This window comes from Tenebrio molitor, chromosome 6 (genome assembly GCF_963966145.1).
Source record: "Tenebrio molitor chromosome 6, icTenMoli1.1, whole genome shotgun sequence".
In the NCBI taxonomy this organism is placed as follows: Eukaryota; Metazoa; Arthropoda; class Insecta; order Coleoptera; family Tenebrionidae; genus Tenebrio; species Tenebrio molitor.
In genome coordinates this window covers 19,540,610-19,558,678 of record NC_091051.1, presented here as the reverse complement: position 1 = coordinate 19,558,678, position 18,069 = coordinate 19,540,610, and the positions used below count along the sequence as shown (strand labels likewise).

Sequence of the window (18,069 nt, the reverse complement as noted above, 5' to 3'; positions counted from 1 at the left end):
CTTAAAATATTAGAAATTGTTTCAATTTTTAACCTATTTCTTTTGTCCGTTTTAATTATAAATAATTTAGAAAACGTACGTTCAGCGGAAGCAGAACTATGTGGTAATATCAATATGCACTTGACCACTTCAAACAAATTTAAAAACATTGGTTCTCCTCGATAATTTTTCATTCTGGGTAATTTCTCCCAAAATGATGAATCATTACAAGATTTTAATTCGTCAACTTCTGAGAGTAATTGCCATTTTTTATTGACTTTATCTGTATTTAAATGTTGTAGCACAGGAAATAGATTTGTAAACTCTGATATTGTTAAAATTCACTACACTTGTAGCTGTCATTGGTCTGAAAAGGGAAGCAAATTTTAAAAATTTATCCTCAAAATCAATTTTTTTTTATTTGGAGTGTTATCTCAACATAGAACTCCAAACATTTCATTTTAAATGTGTGTAAATCTGAGGTGGAAATTTTAGAAATATTGTCAGGGTTTTTTAAAAAAGCGTCAACTAATAAATTTGATCCATACTTCTAAAGTTGCTTGGATTCTGAACATTTATATCATGTAATTTATCTGAGGAGTCTAAAATATTTTGCTTAACAAAACATTTTTAAATACTTTTATACAGGGTAGTAATCTTGTCTAAATAAACTGGCATTTTTGACTGCTCAGACTGAAATTCCAGATTTATAGTTCATTTCAGAAATATATGCAGTGACGTCACGTTTGAATCAAGAAGTCGACATGCCGTTCGTCCGTATTTGACATTTGATAGCAAGACATAATGAGTTGTTTATGTTACCGCCATTGTCAAGAAATTATAGTATTTTCTATGTGTTGGCCATAATCGATATATTTTGATAATCGAATAAATCGAAATAATCGCTTTTAATAATCAAAATATCATTCGACTCTCCTATTATGGATGATGCGCATGCACAGTGTTGTGCATTTATTTCGAATTTCTTACGCCGCGTTGAGTCAGACGCACGTCGATAGTTCTATGTTACTCAAATCGTACGGTTGGAAGTGAGATACATAGAGCGACCATCTTAATAACGCACGTAGCAGAGCCAATGAACTTGTTTGACATGTGTTGAAAGGAGATAGCTGCATACACGTAGTTTGTGTTATAAACTGATACAACTGCATATATTTTAGAAATAGACTATAGCTGAGTTATACGCTCTAAGTTAAATTTAAGAAATTGCCAATATAGTTTGTAAACAGGATTGTTTAGCGCATTTAATATTGCCTTGGCAGATGGCAAATTATTTTCCGACACTGTGGCTTGAAAATGTAAAGTTAATGAATTCCAGTGCTCTAGCACTCTAGAGAAAACATTTCCGATTTTCGCGTGAAAGTTTCGATTTTCAAGGAATGAGTTAATCAATTTGACCATCGCCAGTGGCACGCCGGCAACGTGGAGCTTGTAAACAAGCCCGCCGTACCAGACTGTGTCAAAGGCTTTGGCCACATCGAGAAAAATCGCGCCGGTCGAATGCCGTTGACCGTTGTGTTACAATAATTTTCTTCCCTCCATCCCACTTCTGAAATTGTTACAATAATTTTCCTTTGAATTTCCACTTTTGATTAAACTGTAGTAATATTTTCTTCATTGCTCTTGTCAGGATGTTTAATCAATTTCGAACACTGAATTAAAACACTAACTTTATTATGAACGATGATTTATTATTTCCATACACTCGAATTACTCTTAACTCTAATTCTTAAGTCTACTCAGTCTTTGATTCACACTTTCTCTCCTCAACTTACTGTAACTCTCTTACTTTTATATTCATACATCCCCATTTTATTCAAACACCACATTCATTATAGCTCCAACGGCCAAAATTACTAATCCAAGAACAATCGAATGTTTAAACTTAGAAACAATCCGTTGAATCCAACCGACTCTCCTAACCGACAATTTTTTTGTTAAATCTAATTCGTTCCGAACAATCTATTATATCGAGTGTTCAAATGAAATCCTGGGCAGGGAAGGCGTTGGAAACCGTCAATTGTTGTGCTTTTTTAAAGTGTAGATTGATAGTTATAATTCAGTAATTAGAGCATGTTGACAGCTAACCTAAAATGTATAAACAAAAAAATATTTCTGTTTTTGTTCGTTCTTTGCAATGTTGTTCACAAAAAATAGAGTAACAAACGATTCCAATTCTCGAAGCAAATATCTAAGGACATCTTTTGCTGAAACAAACATGTTCAATTATGTTCCGATTAAAGAGATCTGATGTTCCAATTAGGGCATTTTCAAGCACAGTGTCTGGGATTTTATTAAAGTTGTTCATCTCAATGCATATGATGGTACCCATGAAACGAAACTTTGAAATGCCAAAACTGTACCTACACCTGCACAGCGTTTCCTTTCCAGTGGTTCACCATGTAAATTGTCGCGTTTTAAAATTGGATAGTAACCCACGATGTCAGAAATTATAAACATCAAATACGCGTCTGGAGATTATTTCAGCAAGATTTTACGAATTTTGGGAAGTGGAGAACTTTTTGGTAAATTAATTACCTGGAAAAATGTTTAGATCTAAATAAAGCACAACTTGCATAAATATGAGTTTTTATTTCCACCTTCTAAGTAAATGACACTTTATAGGTATTTGTGGTAACTAAGTAAATGGGTAATTACAGGCAGAGCCCTGTAATATTTAACAGGCACGTAGAAGAGACCTGTAAAGACTTTACAAGGCTCATCAAAAAATAAATAATCAAAACTAATTGAATGATTTTTTTAAAAAGTTTATTACAAACACAAACAAATTTAACTATCAATTGTTGCAATTACATACGTTAATAATGCATTTTGATCCGTTTCGCAAGTCATTTTCATATCGCTCCTGGGATCGAATCAGTAGAGAGCCGCACTTGCAGCGTTGGTAATTCCGTGGTTATTTTCTTGCATTTCAAAAAAATCGCCTTCAAAGTCTATCGGGCATTAAAGCCATTCTTTCTTTTCTTTCTTTTTGCAACAAATTTCACAAAACTTCTGACAGTATTTTTGTTGTTTATCTCAACACCATGACGACGTAGGTATAATTGCCCCACCGCCTTTCATTACAAAATTTTTATAAACATAAATAACAATTAAAAAACGAAATTTAAAGGCTGAAGGTGGAAATAAAAGTTTGTATGCAACTCGCTTAGCAATTAATCTTTACTGGGCTTACTGGCTTATGGAGACTCGTTCCTTACGTCACTCGTCCAACAAGTGCCAGCGCGCCCGTAAAGATTAATTTACTAAGCTCGTCACATAAATAACTATTATTGCAGACGTTCACAATAAATGCTGAAAATGTGCACCCTCTTGTAAGCATAGCGTAGCCCGCCTTCTAACTCCATTTCTGATGACATGCTCAAGAACCACTGGATCTTCATTTATTTAATCAATTTTCATCCGTATTCTGTTTTGAAGTTCTGCCAGATCATTTATGGTGGTGTTATAAATGGCATTTTTCAGAAATGGCCACAAAAAAAAATCGCAGGGTGTGAGATCACAAGATCTGGGAGGCCAGTTATTGAGTGTGTTTCGACTAATAAGCCTGTCAGCGTAGAAATTGGATAAGAAGTTTATTGTAGCGCCAGTTGTATGCGCTGTTGCGCCATCTTGTTGAAAATACCCATAAATTAGTTCATCATCATGAAGTTCATTTAAAAACGGTGTTAAAATTTCAGCACGATATCTTTCTCCATTGATATTGCCTGCAAATATGTTTGAGATAATAAACATGAGTAACAAATGATTACAGTAATTTACCTTGGAAAAAATATGGGCCAATAATCCTACGTTGGCTAATAGCAGCCCAAACTCCAATTTTTTGGGGGTAATGTGGAGCTTCAGTAAAAAAATGTGGATTTTGTGAACTCCACATTCTCATGTTTTGTGAGTTTACGTAGCCTGATAAATGAAAATATGCTTCATCTGTAAAGAATGTTTTTTCTAAAACATCATCAGCTATTGTGTTTAAAAACCATTGACAATAGTTTAGTCTTTGGGGCAAGTCATTTACATGTAATTCTTGGACAGCGGTGGGCCGATATGGAAATAAATGCAGATCTTCTTTTAAAATTTTTTGACAAGTTCCAACAGAAAGATCAACCTGTTGTGACAAATGCCGAATTGAAGTTGTAGGTGAATCTTCCATTATTTGTTGAACATTCCCAATTACTTCCTGAGTACGTTTCTTTACTTGGCCACTTCCTTCTTTTCGTCCAATAGTACCACTTTCTCGAAAATTATTTAAACAAAGATGGAGAGTTTGTCGAAATTGCTCATACACAATTGCAACAATCGGAAATCGTTCCTGGAACTCCTCAAAACATGCACTGACAGAATATTCCCAGTTGCCATCAACTTTTGTTCCGTTTCGAAAATAGGCTTCCACCATGAAAACTTTATGTTCTCGTAACAAAACCATTGTAAACACACCTTGGCTGGGTTTTAAAAAAACCGAAAATCAAACTATTGAAATTCTCGAAAGCACTGGGAGACCACAAAAGACGAAGTTCGAAAAACCACAAACGTATGTCAATGACATAAACAAATGTCATTCATGTCAAACGGCGGGAAATTCAGACTACACTGTTACAAACCACGGCCTCCTAGATTCATAAGAGACGATCTTATAAGAGACGAGTCTCTTATAAATCAAGGAGGCCGTGTTACAAACGGTTTGATTTTCCAACGCCTACTCAGCCCAGGATTTCATTTGAACACACGATAGTACGAGATCCCACTGCATGATTTCTACGTTCATCTGTTTTTTAATCAAAATAATTTTTTTTATAGATTATTATGAATAGAGAAATATGTTTCTGCCGGGTTGCCTATCAAAATATGGCCGCAAGTATTTTTTAATTAAAATTAAATGAATTATTTTTTTCCAAACAGTTTCGTTCACTTTTTTTTTTACATAAATTATAATTCATTTCAAAGAGAGATGTGTAAAGAACTTGAAAAGTTTGAGTTGCCATTTCTCACTTGCCAACTTCACGTCATTTTTGCTCAATTAGATAGCGTCATTTTTATTTTAACCACGCACAATGCATCCTTGTCTGATGCACGGTGTGGTGCGCTAACTCTCTTTCGCTCTTATCTATTTTTAACAGTTACCCCTCTTTGCGGCCACTTTTCCATAAGCAACCGTATTCCATGGTGTAGAGAAAAAAAATTAGCTTTAATTTGATATATAATTTATGAGGATACGTTAAGAAGGTATAAATTAAACAGGGAGGTACAATCGCGGCCATCCAAAAGTGAACGATAGCTTGCCAAAATTTTCGTATTTTTCGTTAGATTAAATCAGGCTGTATTCATTGGCGTTCGTGCAGCAGTCGTTACTATTTTAATAATAAAAAGTTGTAATAAATATTTTTTTTAAAATGAGGCTCAGAAGTAATTCAAACTTTTCAAGTTCTTTACACATCTCTCTTTGAAATGAATTATAATTTATGTAAAAAACAAGTGAACGAAACTGTTTGGAAAAAATTAATTAATTTAATTTTAATTAAAAAATACTTGCGGCCATATTTTGATAGGCAACCCTGCAGAAACATATTTCTCTATTCATAATTATCTATAATAATGGTATTTTGATTAAAAAACAGATGAACGTAGAAATCATGCAGTGGGATCTTAGACTATTAGCACTCACTCATAACCAAATACACTTCTACATTTCCTTATGACTAACGGATTTTAACCAACTTCTATCGATAGTCTAAAAATTACAACAGTTGCTTTTCGCAATGAATTCGGTGACGTGAATGATTTGATCCGACGTCGAATGTTGGGGGCGAAATCCAAATTGTTCGTCAGGTAGTATTTGGTTCTCGTTAGTCGCTCTGACCAGACGGGTCAGAATGATTTTTTCGAGGACTTTCCCTATTGAAGATAGGAGACTGATCGGCCGATGATTCTGGGGAAATTTCGGATCTTTCTCGGGCTTCGGAATGAAAATGACGTTGGCCTTTTTCCACCAAGAAGGAAAGTGGAAGAGTCGCAGGCTGGCGTTGATTATTCTGGTCAAAGCGACGACAACTTTGTCCGGCAACAATTTCAACGCTTTGTTCGGGATGTTATCTGGTCCGGGTGCTTTTTTCACCTTGAGAGATCCCATGATTTTTCGGACCTTCGCCGGCGAAGTTGGTGTAGCGCTTGTTTGGGTTTGTCTCGACAGAATGTCTCTGACCTGGCGCTCGATTTGCTCGATGTGGTCAAGGTCGGCGTCCTCCATATTCGGTCTGCATTGCAGTTCCAAACTGTCAGCGAACGCCTCCGCTTTTTCCTCATTCGAGAAAACGAGTCCTCGCGTACCGTGAATCGGTGGTAGTGGCTTTCTGTTTGAGCGGAGCGCTTTCGCCATTCTCCAGATCGAGTTGTCTTCTGCAGTGAGAGATTCGAGTTTTCTTTCCCATAGATCATTGCCATGATCAATGAGCGCGTACTTGACTTCGTTGCCGAGTCGATTCGCCTCCCTCCTGTCGACGGCGTCGCGGACTGGCTAAGGTTCTCGATGATAAATAAGGTAGCGACAACTCATTGATCGTTTTTGAGACGCCAAATTAAAAGAGAGGACATAACGACAAATGCCGTGAGTGTGACAAAGACAGAGTTATACACAATTTTACGGGATGTTTGTATCGCGTCACGGGATGTTTGTATCGTGTCGAACAGATTAACTTGCATAGACGCCAAATTAAGTGAGATGGAAATATTGGCGCAATCGTTGTCGTTACCTTTTATAATCGAGAACCTTAGGACTAGCGGGAGCTAAGCGCCTCGCAAGATTTTTCGCACGAATGAGGTCAACGATCCATTGCGGTACATTGTTTTTGTTTTTGTGTCGCGGCTCGACCCGAATTCGAGTTGAGTGAGTTATCGCTATTGTGATTTTACGTTCGAGGGTGCCAGTTGCGCGCTCAAGGTCGTCGACCGTCTGAATGCGGGGAACAGGTCCGTACTCGAGTTCCATTAATTCCGTAAAACGCGGCCAATTAATGTTTTGAACGTGTGGGTTGGGGTTTCTGTCGTTTGCCTCGTCACCGATATGCATCAGGACGGGCACGTGGTCTGAGTCGAGCGCCTGAGAAGCATGTAGTCGTAATTGAAACGGTACATTTTTGACGAATGCAATGTCTAAAATGTCGGCGTGAAAATCGCGTGCATCGTAATACGTCGGCTCCGGCGGAGCTTCGATTAACATGTCTGTGTTGTCCGCGAACTCGAGTAAAATTCGACCGTTGCGGTTGGCCCTTCGACTGCCCCAGACCTGGTGCTTGCAGTTGAAGTCACCCGCGGCGATGACCTAGGCGCCGGTATCTCTAATATTTCCGTGATGTCGTTTTCCCGGAGCAGAATTTGCGGCGGGTGGTAGCACGAGATGATCGTCAATGGACCGTTAACGGTCGCGATTCTCACCGCAGTGGCTTCCAAGTTCTGGAGCACGGGAAGCGCGATCTGATATTGTGGGTGTGCGGCGCACGTAAATGGCTGTTCCTCCTCCAGGACCGTGGGGACGGTCGCTGCGATACATTTCATAACCCCGAATTTTGGGGTCCGCAATCCCGGCGTTAAGGTTGGTTTCGCTGACCAACAAAGCGTCGAGTTCGTGATCGTCTGCGAAAATCTCCAGCTTGTTGCGGGAGTTTCGCAGACCGCGTGCATTATGAAATGCGATCTGCAGCGACCTCACTCTCCCCTCTTGTGTTGGCATTTAGCAACCAGAGAGGAGATTGGGGAGGAGAGCGAGCACTTTTCCAAGAAGAATGTCCATGAGGGCATTTCCGTTCGCGGCGGGTTTTTTGGCGTTCACCGTCCGAAAGCTTTTTCCCGTGTTGGGCTTCTTCCCTGCATTCGGTGCTGGGGCTGATTGCCTGGCAGCTGCAGGGGGTTGTTGCCTTGAAGATGATCGGCGGAATCTTGTTTGCGGCTGGTTTCCCGCCACTTTTGGCGTGGGAACTGAGTTGATTGACGCCGGCTGCGAGACCTGAGGGGTCCGGGCCATTTTGGTCTTCTTGACCTTTCGGGGAACCTCTGATGGAGGTTCCCTGTCGGGTCCTGAAGTTTGGGGTTTGGGGTGAGGTAAGGGGTGACGCTTCCGGTACCTGACCTCGACGAACGGAGCTCCGTTTGCAGGCTCGACTATCTCCTCCACCGAGGTGGAAGGTTCGGCCTGATCGGACTCTGGGGTTGGGGGTGTTGACGGGGAGACTTTCATTTTTGGATCGTCGTCATCGTCGTCCTCTGCGATGTGGGAGCGAACATCTGAGGTGGCAAGCAGTGCCAGGGTGTCGTCTCTCTCCTTACGAAGAGTCACGACCAACTCCCTCAGCATCTGCAACTCCTCCATCATCTGCTTCACGTCCCCCGGCGTGAGGTTCACGTGGGGTGCCATCGTTCAGTTGGCACTAACACAAGGTTTATTGCCTTTATTGTAAAAAATGCTCAGGCCTTCAGCCGACAAGCGGCTTGGGTGACTGAGACTTTGCTTGGAAAAAATTTATTATTAAATTTTGACTACTAATTCGTACGTAAGGCCGTAAGGCTGTCTGACTAAGAGTGTACAGGTCATAGACCCATTTACTCTAATCGGAAACAATGGTGAGTTGCATAGGTGGCAAAACACTGGTTGTGACCGATGTCAATTTGGTCAACCCACGTTAACTGTAGAAATCGGCACGGCTTTGCGAGATTTACCTACAGGGGACCGTGGGCATGGGTGTTCGACGATTGTACAGGGTCTAGCGTGACTGATTACAACCGTCAATAGGAGTTTTGCCTGTTGACAGTGGCCGGCGTGGCTGATTCAACAAGGCAGACAGGGGAACTAGGTTCGATGCATGCACACTAAGTTTAGAACTTAACTAAAACTTAAATCTAGCTTACATTATTGTTATTTACCTCTCCTTTGCCTCTCGTAGCCAGCTCGGGGGGGGTTTCTGAAACAGAGGGCGTGTGCGTGGCACGCTGATTAATGTTTTTTGGCTACCTCTTTCGGTAGGCAATTTTTGGCTCTAGTTTTAACCGTTCAGCACCGTTTTAGGGCGCTTACATCTGGATGGACCTGCTTCGTCATAATCGACGGCTTCGCGAACGAGGGGGTTCTCGTGTTCTTTCACTTTCTCAAACGTCCTCTGGGCGATTTCTAAAAGAAGCTCCTTCAGCATCGGGACTTTGGCTTCCCGGTGCAGTTGATCGTTCCGGACAAACCAAGGGGCGTTGAAGGTCCTTCGGAGGAATTGGTTTTGGATGACCTGCAGCTTGTGGAGTTGAGCGTCGGAGACGTGACCCCAGGCGGCTGAGGCGTAGGTCATGGTGGGGAGGACCACGGATTTGTACAGCACCAGCTTGTTTTTGATTGACATCTTGCTTCTTCTACAGGTCAGGGGTGACAATTGACCTGTAACCATCTTACCTTTTCCCACGGCGTAATTTACGTGCGGGATGAAGGCGAGTCGTTTGTCGATCACGACTCCTAAGTATTTCACCTGGCCTTTCCAGGGGATGTCTTCTCCGAACATGCGAACCTGACCTTCACGTGCTACATATCGGCGGGTAATCAGGAGGGCCGAGCTCTTCTCTGGATTCACTTCGATCCTCCAGCGACGGAACCACGTCTCGAGGGCGTTCGCGGCTTCCTGCAGGTATACAGTTGCCAGTCTGGGCTGTTTCGAGCGGGTCATGATGGCGGTGTCATCGGCGTACATAGCCAGTGTTGTGTTCCGTGTTTTTGGGATGTCCGCAGTGAATGCTGCGTATAGGAGTGGTGAGAGGACTGAGCCTTGAGGAACTCCGGCTTCTATCGGATGGGGTTCCGACAGAGTGTCGTTGATTTTTGCTCTGAAGGAGTGTTTTTCCAGGAAGGACTGGATCAGTTGTGTCATCGCCAGTGGCACGTTCGACTCCCGGAGCTTGAAGACAAGTTCGTCATGCCAGACCGTGTCAAAAGCTTTGGCGACGTCGAGGAACACGACTCCGGTCACGTGCTTTCGCTCGAAACCCACAGAAGCGTATTCGGTGACGCGTAGTAACTGGTCCGTTGTGGAATGTTTGGGACGGAATCCGAATTGTTCATCCGGGATCGTGTGATTTGCGCTGATGACCTTCGCTAATCTGAAATGGATCAACTTTTCAATCACCTTACCTACTGTTGAGAGTAGACTGATTGGACGATGATTTTGCGGGAACTTCGGGTCCTTTCCTGGTTTCGGAATGAAGATGACGTTGGCGGTTTTCCAGCGAGCTGGAAAGTGCCGCAGCCTGCCTCATCTGCAATTTGCTCAGCTTGCTCTTCCACCTTCTCGACGTGGTCCAGGTCGGCGTTCGCGAAGTTGGCTCTGCATTGCAGCTCCAGACTGTCGGCGAACGCTTCCGCTTTCTCCTCGTCGGTGTAGACCATACCGTGTGCTCCGTGAATGGGCGGGAGGGGCTTTCTGTTGTTTCGCAGTAGCTTAACCATTTTCCAGATTGAGTTGTCTTCCACGTTCAATGAATCAAGCTTTCGCTCCCATTGTTCGTTTCTGAAATCACTCAAAGCTTGCTTTACCTCGAACTGGAGGCGGTTAGCAGTCGTGCGGTCCATGGGGAAGCCTGTCCTGCGGGCAACCTTTCTGCCGCGGATTTTCGCGCGGATTAGTTCCACGATGTGCTGTGGGACTGTAAATCGGGTCCTCGGTTCTGAGAAACGTTTCGTCACGGCGTCGATTGATGTCTTGATCCCATTCTCAAGCCATTCGACCGCTCGCTCGAGGTCCTCCTCGGTGTGGATTCTTGGAATGTTGCCAAGAGTCGCAGCGTTGTGTTCGGTGAATTTACTCCAGTCCGTTTTGCCGTAACAAATTAAATCCGGGTCATTCGCCTCGTTGCCGATATGCATCAGAACGGGGATGTGGTCCGAGTCTAATTCGTTAATGACCGTCAATCTGATCTGATGAGTGACGTTTTTCGCGAGCGCGATGTCCAAAATGTCCGGCCTGTCGTCCAGGCAGTAGTCGTAATAAGTCGGTTGAGGTGGATCCTCAATGACGACTTCGTTGTTGGCTGCGAAATTTTGAAGAATTCGACCGTTCGGATTCGTGGTTCGACAGAACCAGTCGACGTGTTTCGCGTTAAAATCGCCAGCTGCAATTGTGGGCTTGTCGTCGCCGAGGATTTCCCGGAGTTCGCGCTCGATCAATCGACCTTGGGGCCGATTGTAGCATGAGAACAGGTTCAGCGGACTGTTCGCTGTGACGATTTGGATGCCTGTAGCTTCCAGGTGATGGATATATGGAATTGCTGCAACAGAATGCTTTAACGGTATTCTTACGTAAATGGCGACGCCGCCGCCAGGTCCATAAGGTCGGTCTCTTCTGTGGAAGGTGTACCCGGCTATTTTCGGGTCTCTGGTTCCGTCCCGTAGATGTGTTTCGTTCACGAGAATCACATCTAGTTCGTGGCGGACAGCGAACTCAGCGAGAGCTCGTTGCGCTTTGCAGTGTTGAGTCCGTTCGCGTTCCAGAACGCGACGTGTAGAGACTTGGGCGGGGGTGGGTTTCGTTGGCGGAGTTCGGCGAATTAACGTTTGGAGGTTAAAATCGCTGTCAGCTTCGGAATGAAGCTGACGAAATGCTGAATCGCTTCCGTTCTGTTTTTGGCGGTACCTGTGGCGGTAGCGCTTCGACGAGGGCGGCGCTCAGACCATCGAATTTTTCCGTTGACGCGGATGTCGCGGGTTTCGCAGGCGTCGCGGCTTGGGCCAACGATTTGTCGGCTTTTGAGTGCCGATGAACGGGTCGTGTTGAGTTTACCTGAGGGGCAATTTCAGGGGCCGATTTTGATTTTTCGTTTTCCGATGGCGGTTTCGGTTTTTGTTGTTGACGCGGTTTCGCTGGCGCGTTCTTCGGTTGAGGAAATTTACAGCAGCCGCGGTAGCTGGCTGTATGACTTCCTCCGCAATTTGCGTAAATTGCCGGCGTTTCCTTGCTTTTTTCGCTAGTGTTTGACGAGTGGTTGTTACCACATTTCACGCAGCGCGGCGCGGCGCGGCAGTTTCGCTGTGAGTAATGAAACCACTGACAATTGTGGCACTGGCTCACCCAGCCGTTTCTTCGCGGTTTCTCGACGTTCACGGTGAGGAAACACACGGTTTTTAATTCGAAGATGTTTTTCTCCGAAGGGGGAAGCTCCACGAGGACGAGTGGCAGCTCTTTTTTACTGGTGAGGCGGCGCATCCGGTGCACGCCAATCGGGTGGGCTTCGAGATCTTTGGCGATCTCCTCGACCGGGATTTCTCTTGGCACTGGTTTCAGTACCACGCGAACCCTTTTTTCCTCTTGCAGAGTAAAGTGTGAAAAGGAACCCGCTTGTTCTCGAGAAGGCGGGTCGCGGCGCGGAATTCGTTCGATCCGGCGAACTGGACGCGGATCCCTTCTGCGCATTGTCGGGCTTTCGTGAAATGAATTTTTGCGGTGGACAGAAGTTTCGATACTTCGGGGCTTCCTCGCCGGTTCTGAGTCTCCCTCTTGGGGTTGGGTTTGTGGGGCCGGTGGCACTGGGGTTGTCCTCTTCCAGGTTGTACCTGTGGGAGGATTTCCACTTACCTTTTTTGGCGTGGGGTCCTGGGTGGCGCTGGTCTGCTCCTTCCGCTTCCGCTTTTGGGGGACCGTTTGGAAACCGTCATCATTCGACGGTGGGGCTGGTGAGGGCTCGGGCTCGGGCTCTTAGGACACGGCGTCCATGATAGAGTCGGAGTCGGAGATGGTTTCCTCCTCTCTGGGGGTGGGTTGTAGTTTCGCGGCTATTTCCTGGCACCGGAACTCGATAATTTTGTTGATCGCCCCGACGATCTGATGAACACCATCAGAGTCGATGGTGATCAGTTCGTCGAACCATTGTTGAAGAGTTTTCCCCATTGCTGCTCGGCTGCGACGACCATCAATCGCAGTTTCTGGTGAGCACCGCAACAAGCGGCACAACCATCAACCGCAATTTTTGGTGTCAACTACATCAAACCGCACAATGATCAGCAAACGCACTACAGCAAACAGCACAATAACCAGCAGCTGCACTACGGCAAACAACCAGGACAACGGTCATCAATTGCACATATAAGCTGTGCTCTACGCGGACGGACGACTGAACACTTTGCAAGCGCAATCGACACGAACACAGAGAGAACACAGTAAAACACATCCGTCTCTCACCAAAGCAAGATTCAGACTCGAATATATGATGATGAGTAATTCGTTTCGCAAAATGTTACTGGTGCAGATTTTAAGGCACTTGTTTGTTTAATAGTTAAAGGTGTTGTCCCTACGCCCTCCCTATGAATTACAGCTACATCCATAATTGTTTGAATTCCAGGATTTCTGGCTAGCACGTCCTTAAATTTCGTCTGAATTTTTTTACCCACATCACCGGAAACTTTTTCAACAGCAAGTTTAGCACCCTCAAAAATATCTACATATTCAACCAAAGACAAGCCACGGGTCTCTAAATCTTTTATTACTTGTGGCAAAGTTGAATAATGTGTTTTAATAAAAATTAATCCACTTTTTACAGCATTATTGCGAAACGCTGCTTGTGATTTTGCAATGGCCTGTGCAGAAGCTGAATCAAAAGCATCCACAACCTAGTAAGAGTTAAATAAATTAATCGACATAATGTGGAAATGTATTAGTATTACCTACCTCTTTGATTCTGGGAGAATGTCTTTATATCTAGCTACTCGTAACGGTGCCTTCAAGAATATCTGTAAATAAACTTTTTTTTATTTTTACGAGTTAAGTTTTGATCTCTACTTTTTTTGTCGAGGAAATTAATTTATTAACAGCAGGATATTTTTCTCTGATTGTTTCACATATTCTATGCAATCCATGGGCTAAACAAGTAACATGAATCATGTTTTGTTAAAATATAAGAACTTCACCAGCCTTTTTCATATCCGGTGCGGCATCCGAAAGGAACAACAAAACTTTGTCTTTTTTGACTCCTTCAGGGTACAAAATTCCTAGAGAGACAGGGCATTTAAAATTAAAAAAAATATATTAAATTTCACAGACTTACTTAAACTATCATCGACAAAATTAACAATGGCCTTGTGGTTCGTTTTTTCGAGTTCCTTTGACGCTAAAAGATGAGAATTTCCAGCTTCTTCCTGGGTAAGTTTCCCAACTATCATATTCGCTATATAGCGACCCTTGACATCTGTAGTTTCATCGACTGAGATCCAAATATAATTCTCGGAAATATCTTCCTGAATTTTTTTAATTCTCTGTGAATTAACCCAATAAGAAACATATTTTAACAAAAAAATTGTCACTTACGGATTCATAACACATGTGTAGATAATTCTTGCGTAATGTAGATTCATCTGGTATTATCTCTTTAGTTGTTGTTGCTAAAAATTCTTTTAAAACTGGATTGTTCAATTTCTTTAAAGGGATATTTGCTGCAACAAATGCTTCACATAATTTTAAACAAAATTCAGATTTAGATGGCCCAGATTTTTTATTGGCATCGCTGACAAAAGTTTTTAATAGTGGCTGTACTTCGTTACTTTTTAAATTTTTTAAATGTCTACCACTACTTAAATGTTGTGTTACATGAAACATGATACTTCTTTGTAGCATGTATCTAAAAAGTAGAAATAGGACATTAAAGCAACGCAAATTTGAAATCTGTAATTTAGCTTACCGGTTTGGAACAAGCTTGACAAAATACATTGCTTCCGTCAACACTTAAATTTTTGTCCAGTTTGGTCCATTTTTCAACTTGGCACGTTTTCACCGGTGGCATTTTGAAATAGCACACTATCACTACCTAGCACGGCACTACACACGGCACAGACAACACAGAAATTAGAATGAAAGAGAACTGGTAAATTCGGCTCATTTTATATACACTTTAATCTTGGATTTTAAACATTTTAAAAGCCGAAAACCCATTAGGCGGCGATAAATACTTACCTCAATGAACTCATTGTTTAGTTCCAGGTAAAAGAGGATTATTGGTCCGACAACTATCAAAGAGACAATGTGGCGCTGAAAGGTACTGAGAAATATTTAATTTTAGGGAAAATTAAAAAGCAATTAGGTGGTTCTTCCAAAGCAAATTTCTTGATAATTGAAGTTTGTATTTTAAATTTTCTTCTAAATTCAATAAATCTGACCGAAAAACACCAAAAAAGGCAGAAAAGGCATCTTTTTCTTAAAAAAGGCAAATTTAGAGAAAATGCATGAAAAAGGCAAAAAAAGGCAGGCAAAAGGCATTTGCCTAACTATCCGCTCTCTAATTATCGCTCATAAAATTCTATCAACTCCAGCAAACCAGTTGCCTGTGTCTTGCAATTTCAATTCCGATTCATTCGACAACCATGTTTGAGAGGTCTTTCAGCTATAACGCCATATTGTTATACAACGATGTTCCCAGAGATCTGAGATCTCTGGATCAAAAGAAATTCAAGAGAAAATATAAGGCCCATTTACTAGATAATCAGTAATGTACATTCATCTGTTTAATCTTATTATCCATATGTAGTGGCCTTCATTTGTTAATTGTTATCTGAATTTAAGTTGCAGTTTCTTTTTCTTTCTTAATATTATTTATTTCAAATAACTTAGTAGATAGTATAATTAATTGGGTATATAGTCTATTTTTCCTTTTCTTTTTATAATGGAGGTTGAGTGGAGTAGCTATAGCTAGACTCCGCCTCCTTATTCTTACCATTTAATAGGATACTTTTTTATTTTATGTATTATCTTTGTTTTTTTTTTGGTGAGAAATAAAGTCTATTATTATTAATAAAATGTTTGCTGCATAAATTCATATATTTTGTTATTGGTTTTCATATTTTTAATCGCAATTGCCACAATTTTTTTAGTCTCTCGTCTTTTGGAAAGTAATGAAGCCAAACAACTTTCCTGTCATAAGTATTGCATTGGGATACTGAGCAATATCTTTTGGATTTCGATGTCATTATGATTATGAAATGATTATGAAAAAACGTTCTGTCACTTCTATCACACACTTGTTTTTTATTGAGCTTTAGACCACGAATTTAACTACACGTGTTTAGCAAGGGGATATCGAATATTTTCCTTATTAGACCGACGTTTACCGTTGCGCCGGTAAACTTTGTGAGAACTGCTAATAGGGCTGCACATTGCTACTGCGGCCATTGCATGAGTTGAGACAGTTTTCTCTTTGAGAATTTTGCCGAACCAAAGTTTTCTCTCAGCAATAATTATTTCTGCGTTGTCGTTGAAGTCTTCAGAATAAAAGTTGAGTAAAAAGTTCTTTTGTGACTCTTTTTGTTCTCGTGATCTGCATTATTCCTCAAATTCTGCATTTCGGAAGTCGTGCCTTCTGCCAATGGGACGGCTTCTTTTAAATCTGTATCTATCTTTTGTAAATATTTGCTTAGTGGACGCCCAAGAGCAAAAAGTCTGGCACTAACAAATAAAGCTATAATGAAGTTGCCTTGCGTAATCCTATTAACAGGAGATTTCTCTTCATTGGCAGTGACCATATCTTTCCATTCTGAGACTTCAGAAAGCGCATGTACCACATAGACATACATTTCTTTGAAGTCACTTACCGAGTCAAATCTCTCAATCCATAGTGTACCCCAATTTTCAACAACTCCTCAATATTTTTCATGTGAAAAAGGTGTATACTGGGTTGATAATAATTAATAGCAAAGAGATTGCTGTGTAATAGAAAACAATATTACTTTCTTCCTATACCTTTCATGGTTTTACAATTCGTTGAAAAATTGAGGCCAGCTTGAACATAGTGACTGAAAATTTGGGCTGCCAATTTTACTCTCATCTTATGTTTGGAGGTCGGATCTACAGGCTGTTTGATAAAAAATGCCTCAACCCATAACTTTTTTATTTGTTATCCGATTTCAATGAACAAAAAAACCAAAGATATGGTTTTTCATGCGCTACGAAGCAGCCATAAACATTTTTTTTTTCGGCGTTATATTCAATAGCTAACGATAGTCAACTTTTTTTTAAATGGACACATGTAGTTTTTTAGGCTCAGTCTGGTAGTTTTTTTTTTCTGAATCTAATGATGTATTAAAAGTTATCATGTGGTCCATAGCTAAGTGAAAAAAAAAAACAATTTTTAATTGTGGTTCAGCTTGTTATAAAATTTTCAAGTAAGCCGTGAAAAACAATTGGAATATAAATAGCAACAAATGTCAAGTGTCAGTTTGAAAATTTTCAGGTGCAATCTTGAGGTGTTTTATTATTATTTTCTTGGAAAACATGAATTATTAAAAATAAAATGTTATTTTATTCAACTATCCCACCTCCACCCGGCGGCACGGCAATTTTGCCGGAGTACATACACTATTGCGGATATTACTATCAAGTAATAGTGCAGTGCTTATCAACATAATTACCGGCGTCTTGCCTCCGCGTTTTGACTTTGTTGTGGATTATGTTCTGTGTCAATGTTAAGGAACTTCCTCACGATGTGACATGAGTATAATAATATACCTTTTTGAATTTCAACTACCAATGTGTTATCTTTTTATTATTATTATTATTATTTTTCTATTAAATTTTTGTTTTTGACTAATTACGATTTTTATTACACTCGAATATAAAATAATAGTCAAATGACTGCTATCCTGCATGACTGGCAATATTGTTATTTTATACTTAAATAAAAAAAGTTTAAAAAAGCAGATGAAAATTTCTAAGCTGACGTTTGGATGACATTTACCGCACTTTGTATTCCAATTGTTTTTCACGGGACTTAAAAATTTCATAATAAGCATAATAAAAATCGTTGTCAAAGTTGACGTTTAGAGAAACTAACGGAATCGTTCTCTAAAGTGTTAGAGCACGATTTCTCGCTTTTATGGCACAGAACTGTCAGAATACAACAATCGAATTTGTTGGAAACATTGTTTAGGTTGCTAAACGACGTGTTTCTCAAACGACTTTGGTTATTCATGAAATATTGAACCAATGAATTATTTTATACAAATTTATGTTGAAACCGGTGTGATGATCTTACGATCGTAGATAAAATGTTGTAAGA

At 41.2% G+C, this 18,069-nt stretch overlaps 1 protein-coding gene and 1 pseudogene across 3 annotated transcripts in view; one reads left to right on the top strand and one right to left on the bottom strand.

Moving 5' to 3' along the window:
- LOC138133771 (uncharacterized) overlaps positions 1-18,069 on the top strand; it is a 285,987-nt gene that overhangs the window by 7,442 nt on the left and 260,476 nt on the right. The window lies entirely within an intron of this gene.
- LOC138133770 (uncharacterized) lies at positions 3,100-4,613 on the bottom strand (annotated as a pseudogene).